This window comes from Condylura cristata, unplaced genomic scaffold (genome assembly GCF_000260355.1).
Source record: "Condylura cristata isolate star-nosed mole 26May11 unplaced genomic scaffold, ConCri1.0 scaffold00033, whole genome shotgun sequence".
Classification (NCBI taxonomy): Eukaryota; Metazoa; Chordata; class Mammalia; order Eulipotyphla; family Talpidae; genus Condylura; species Condylura cristata.
This window is the reverse complement of record NW_004567134.1, coordinates 14,427,208-14,432,805: the sequence shown is the minus strand read 5'-3', so window position 1 is coordinate 14,432,805 and position 5,598 is coordinate 14,427,208.

The following is a 5,598-nucleotide window of genomic DNA, read 5'->3' as shown; positions in this document are numbered from 1 at the left end:
TCAGCAGTGTACTTCCTCTGCCTGTTCTGCTCCCCACTCTGTCCCTGGTGAATCCTCTCACCCTCTGCATCTCTGGCCTATACCCCAGTTCTGTATGAATAAATAAATAAATCTTTAAAAAAAAGACAAATCCCAACTGCGGATCATACAACAAAAATACCTGATAAGTTATTTCAAATTGCCATGGTCAATAAAAACCAGGAAAATCTACGAAACTGTCACAACCAAGAGGAGCATAAGAGAAAGAACTACTAAATGTATGTGGTTGCCTGAATGGTACCCTGGAACTGGCACACATGAAAAGGATCTTTAGGGAAAACCTGAGAAATTCTCTTAATACAGTTATTACTACTAATGAACCAATGTACCAGTATTAGTTCCTGTGACAAATGTATATTGATGGATGTGTTAATAAGGGAAACTACATATGAGATGGATAACACTGTTCTAAAGTGTTTATTTTTAATAAATTGTAACCTATTTATGATCACACAAGTATGAATTTTTACTTAGTGCAGATGGGAAACAAAAGATGCCTAAGGGCCTCCCTGGTGGCAAGGGGGTTAAAGACAGTGCCATCAGGCTGGCAGCAGCCACTGCCAAGTTCCATGCCCAGACAGGGAGCTGACCCACACTGCGCAGCAGACCTCTCCTGTCTGCTCCCTCAGCAGTGTATTTCAATACATCTGGCCTGTTCTGCTCCCCACTCTGTCTCTGGAAAGTCCCCTCACTCCCCTGTACTTCTGGCTTACACCTCAGTTCTTGTAGCATAAATAAATAATCTTAAAAAAAAAAAAAAGCCTAAACCATGATCTTAATCCTCAAGAAGTGTGTTCTTTCACTGTAAGGTAAGATAACACTCATGAATCAAGTATAAAATTTAAAAATATGTATTAAGTTGACAAGTAAAGAAAAATGTTTATCTGCAATATGGAGACAGTCCAGAATTATGAGAAGACTTCATCCTTCATCAAGGCAATAAAACTTTTGCACATTAAAAGTTTGTACCGGGGCTCTCCCTCGTGGCACAATGAGTTAAAGCACAGCACTAAGGCTCTCTTAGGTCACTATAGCCTGAGTTCAATTCCCCCCTCCCCACCCCCACCAACCAGTGAGCTGATCCATATGGCACAGCAGACCTCTCCTGTCTTCCCACTGTTCCCCCCTCAGCAATGTATTACAGTTGATCTGCCTGTTCTGTTCCTCACTGTCTCTGGTGGATCCTCTCACCCCTCACCTCTGGCCTGTACCCCAGTTCTGTAAGCATAAATAAGTAAATCTTTAAAAAACTTTTGTGGCCCTCCCTGGTGACGCAGCAGGTTAAAGCACAGCACTAAGAAGCTTAAGCCACTTCTGCATGAGTTCGATCCCCGCCTGCCCCAGAGGAGGTCCACATGGCTTGGCAGACCTCTCCTGACCCGCCCACTGCTCCCCTCGGCAGTGTACTTCGTCGATCTGCCTGTTCTGTACCCCACTCTGTCTCTGGTGAATCCTCTCACCCTCCACATCTCTGCCCTGTACCCAAGTTCTGTATGAATAAATAAATAAATCTTTTTAAAAAAAAAACTTTTGTACCTTAAAATGCACATCTTACACTGCACAGGGTGCCAAAGTAAAAAGAAAAATTATCAATGTATAAGAAAAGCAGAAGAAATCTGGGGGAGGGGGTTGAAGTGACTAAAATGAAAATATTTAGCCCTGAGAAATGAAGACTTAACTGGGTGACAATATCAGTGTTTAAATACTTAAAGGATCATGTAACAGAACTAGCAGTTACATCATATACCCATTTAACTTACTGGCTGATCTCTGGTAAAATGCAACTAACACTCATGGTCATAGAGAGTGACAGCTGTTCAATAGTGCCACAACAGGAAATGTCAATTTAGCAAGACAGGAAGCAGGTGGCCAAGTTCTTCTCTACAGTTTTTCAAAGGACAGTGTGCATGTGAGCTCAACAAAGCAGAAAGATGGATTCCAACCCTGCAAAAACATTTATTGACTATTCAACATATGCAAGATACTTCCATATATATTTGTTTACAGATTTATTTATGCATGCACGCAAGAACTGGGGAACAGGTGGGGCATAGGGGTTAGTGAGAGGCTTCACCAGAGACCAAGTGGGACAGAACAGATGAACTGACTGAAATACCCTGCTGAAGGAAGCAGTGGGCAGGAGAGGAGTGATGCGCCATGCCATGTGGATCAGCTCCCTGGTGGAGACTGAACTCAAGCTGCAGTGGCTGCAGACAGCTTCATAGTTCTGCGCTTTTTAACCTGCTGTGTACTAGAGAGGGCCCTACTTCCATATATATTATTTCATTTAATATTCACCACATATCTACAAACATTTATCAATGAAATAGGTTTAATATAAAAATACAAGAAGATAAAACCTGCAAGGAAGCAGGAATATATTAAAATCCCCCACCACCCCTCACTGTCTAACAAGGATTTGATAAGTGTTTTAAAAAACAAACTTGAAAACCTACATATCTGTATGTATTATTTATTTGTTCTAGCTCCCTCCTTCAGTCAAGCTCAGCAGCTCAGTCTACAGAATGCTTAAGAATTATGATTGATCACATATACAAAATATGCATGCTATACTTTTCAAGCAATTTTGGATTTTCAAGTATAACTTTCACCTTATAGTGAGTTTTGCTTCATGCACTGTCTTCAGAATTGAATCTTGGGGTACAATCACACTGAAATTTATTCTGAGATACTGTTAAAGCAGAATAAAGGAAGGAGAAAGGGTGAGTTCTAACGCAATAGAGGGGGCATTCTAACAATTAGAGCTGTATAAAAGTCTGCGCTGTCTACCTCAAAGTGATGAATTTTCTGTCATCAAAGGGATTCAGGTATAGGCTAAAAAACTACTGAGAACATGTTAGAAGAGAGCATATGGGCAAGAAGCTAAGACCTCTTCCACGCCTTAAATTCTGTAACAGGTAGTCTTTTAAAACCTGACAGGAGAGCAAAGGAGTTAAAAACAATCTAGAAAAAGACAAAGGCAAGAATGACATGTATCATATAAGAAGTTCAATTCTGGCCAACGTAAGAAGCTCATTTCCACCTGCAGATCTTCACAGTTACTGTTTCATCTGTCAGGAAAGTGCTCCATACTTTTCAGGCCAAAACATTAAGTTATCTTCTCCTTAGGGAGGCTGCCCACCCCAGACTCTCCCCCACCTGTCATTCATCACACCAGCTTGTTTATTTTCTTCAGAGTTCTTATCAAGAATCAGAAAACTTTCCTATAAAGGGCCAGGCTAGTCTACAGGCTAAATCATCATGCCCCAAGTCTTTATATGGCCTTTGAGCTACAAGTGGCATTTACATTTTTTTAAGTGGTTGAAAAATAGAAAAGACAACTATTTTATGATTTAGGAAAATTATATAAAATTTTAATTTCAGTGCCCAAAGTATAATTATAACATAGACATCCTAGTTTATATATTGCCTACAGGTGGCTTTACACTAAAACCACAGACCTGAGTAGCTGCAACGGAGACTTACAGCCCCTTACAACCTGAAATATTAACTTTCTGGTCCTTGACAGGAAAGTATGCCAATCACTAATATGAATCATTACATGAAATTAACTTGCCTATTTGCTTATTTGGTTTTTTAAAAGATTTACTATATTTATTTATGCATACAAGAGTTGGGGTATAGGTCAGAGGTGGGGGGGGGGTGAGAAGATTCACCAGAGACAGAGTGGAGAGCAGAACAGGTAGACTGACTGAAATACACTGCTGATGGGGAGCAAGAGACAAGAGAGGTCTGCTGTGCCATGTGGGCCTGCTCGGGATGCAGTGGCTGTAGATAGCGTCATGATGCCAAAGAGACTTACCTCTTGAGCCACCAGGGAGGCCTCCATTTTGCTTATTTGCTATACTCATTCTCACATACATAAAGTAAAGCTCTATGAGGGCAAAGACCTTGTCTGTTTTGGCTCCTTACTGTACCCCAGAGCAGTACTTAATACCCTGTAACAAAGCTGCGGCTCAGTAAAAGTTGGATAGATTAATGCACAATCCATAAATGCCAATCTGAGTAGTTTAAGTCCTCAATAATTATAGATTTTGTACAAATTTGATAAGCATAAAAACTCTTGCAGAAAAAGAGAATTATTCTGGTAGAAAGAGCAAACAGCTTAAAGAAATGGTGATCACCAACTAGACCAAATCACTGGGGGTTTTCATCAAATTGTGTACGGATTTTGTGTTCATAAAAGATTCTCAACTACCACACATTATTTCAACATTCTGTCAGCTGACTGGACCTCTGTTTATCTTAAAGTGCAGACTCTTGAGAAATCTCATTTTCTATACTAGTAACCAGCACCCACACCCACAAAATTCAAAATCTTAATAAATGTTCGTAATTATCCAAATCATGTGCTAAATGAATTTTTATTATCTAAATTTTTCCTATGCTAGTGATCAGCAATCTCTTCTGTAAGCAACTGAAAACTCTTTAGAAATTAAAAGGTTACCGCCCACAGAGCAGAAACAGCTTTTTAATCTTTCTATACTAGCCAGAGAGTGGGTGTGTGATTTCATAAAAAATACAAGCCAACTCTGTTAGTAGAGGACAAGGTATTGTTGCATTAGAATCCTACCTATAAGCAACGTTTGTTATATGACACTAGTAAAATTACCACCTACTCACCAACCCAGTCTCACTCTTCTAATCCACAAGTGAAGAAAACTGCATCTACCTCTGAAGGAATCTTGACATTAACACCTTAGCATTTTCAGGAGGCCCTTCCCTCCTGGCTTCCTTAACAATTTCTGTATACAGATACTTCCAAGACAAGGAACTGACTGCTTTAACCAATCCTAAAATTTAAGATAGTGTTAGGAGGCATAAACAAATCCAAGTTTTATTTTAAAGCAGCCATCCGCTTTTTAAGCCGTGGGTGCTTTTTTTTTTAATTGAAGGAGTTGGCTAATTTAGGAATTCAGGCCTTTCATAGAGAAGCTTATGATACAGGTCCCTCTGATGAATGTGTTACACTTACAGCAACCATTTTGGATGAGTGTGTGCGTGGTCACCTTCCCTGTCTCTCCCACAGGCATTCATCAGGGTGAAAAGACAACCTTTAGACAGCACTGGCTAGGATCCAGAAGACTGATGTGTAAGGTGTCACCAAAAGAAAGGCAGGAAATGAGCCAAGAGCTAAGAAGGGCTGCTTGGAGAAACTCTCCAGCTGCACCTGGGGCCGCACACCACCACCGATGCCGTTGAGGGGATGCACCAAACCGCGCCTGGGCCGACGCTACACACACCTTGCTGGGGCCGCCAAGGCAGGGTTTGCAGCGGCGAATGGCTCCGGTTCCTTTGGGGAAGGCGCCACTCGCCGTATCCCTTTCCAGTTCCTACAGGGGTTAACAAAGAGCACTCTGGGGCCAAGCGCGGCCAGCCGGATTCACATCCCACCTCGCGACGTCTATGCTCCGCGTTCCCACAACGACAAGTTCAAAATCAAAACAAAAGGTGCAAAACTGGTTTCAGGTGGCAAGGGCTGAGCCTTGGTGACCAACTTCTGGGGACGCCGGGGCGCGGGGCCGGCCCCCGAACAGC